Genomic DNA, 1629 nt, shown 5'->3' on the forward strand with positions numbered 1-1629 from the left:
GTTGCCATTTGTTGTTTTTAATGGTGTCCATTCATTTGCCTAAAAGTTAATTAGTTTATTTGATTTTTAACATTTAGATTGTTGGATTCATATATACTAGATATCTAGCGGTCTGGAGATGAGCAAAAAAGGACATTATCCAATACTTGAAATTATCTATTACTTCTGTTTGGTTTTTTAAAAATTTGCTGTGATTCAATTAGGAAATTCTTGTGCTTATTTTCTGTGCTTGTAGAATCCCGTTCATGAAGTCATTGGTTTTCCTGTATCTTCTAAGCTTTTGCTGTTGTATTTTCAAAGTTTTAAATGTCTTTCTAAGGGCATTTATTTATTTATTTATTTATTTTTCTTCTGTCGTGAGGCTTGAACTCTGTGATTGGGCGCTGTCCCTGCGCTCTTCAGCTCAAGTAGAGCGCTCTATCGCTTAAGCCACAGTGTCCCTTCCAGTTTTCTAGTGGCTTATTAGAGATAAGAGTCTCATGGACTTTTCTGCCCAGTCTGGCTTTGATCCGTGATCCTCAGATCTCAGTGTCCTGAGTAGCTAGGACTAAAATGTGAGCCACCGGCGCCCAACTGGGCTTTTATTTTTATTTTCTTCTTTAATTGTTATTATTATTTTATTGTGAAAATACCATACAGCAAGGTTTCAATTACATGAGCAAGGTGATGAATACATTTCTTATCAAGCATTGTTGCCTCCTCCTCCTTTGTTTCCCTTTCCCATCTGTTCTCATCGTCCCCCCTCCAAAGCCCCCTCCTCCCCGCCGCGTGGGCCTAGGTTGTAAAGTTCGTTTTCGACATAACGACTTGTACATCTCATTATTGCAATGGGTCCACCTGAATCTCTATTTAAAAAAAATTTTTTTTCCCTTCCCCTTCACAAATTATACCAACATCAAATACAGTGAAAGAGGGGTTATACCGTGGGGGGAGGGACATACAAAGCAACAAAGAAATCATCTTATCAATATGTTAGAAACAATCACAAGAAAGAAAAACCATTTGAATCCTTATCTTGGGGTTCATTTCGATTAACTACTTATCTGATCTTTTCTGCTTGTCTCAGACATATACTAGTTATTGCAAATAAGGGAAACCATGGGACCTGTTTCTTTGGGCCTGGCTTACTTCACTTAATATAATTTACCAGCACAGCTATGCTTATTGCAGCATTATTCACCATAGCTAAGATATGGAACCAAACCAGGTGCCCCTCAGTCCATGAATGGATGAAGAAAATGTGGTACATATACACAATGGAATTCTATGCCTCCATCAGAAAGAATGACATTGCCCCATTTGTTAGGAAATGGAAAGACCTGGGCTTTTATTTTTAAATAGCCTTTGTACAAGGTGAAAGACAGCGGTCTAATTTCAAACTCACACCTGTGGATCACCAGTTGTCCTGGAACAAATTGTTAAAAAGACTGTCTTCTCCAACATAGGTTTTAGGGTCTTTTGTCAAAGACAAGGCAACTCTAGGTCTATGGGTACATTTCTCAACATTCTATGCTATTATTTTCTGTTTCCCTTTCACTCTGGTTCTGTTGAATTCCATTTTGTTTCCATCTCATTGTTTGTCTGCATGTGCCATTACCAAGGTTTTTTTCCTTTTTTTCTTTTTTTTAT

The sequence above is a fragment of the Dipodomys merriami genome, unplaced genomic scaffold (assembly GCF_024711535.1).
Source record: "Dipodomys merriami isolate MVZ:Mamm:240054 unplaced genomic scaffold, mDipMer1.0.p SCAF_16, whole genome shotgun sequence".
Taxonomy (NCBI): Eukaryota; Metazoa; Chordata; class Mammalia; order Rodentia; family Heteromyidae; genus Dipodomys; species Dipodomys merriami.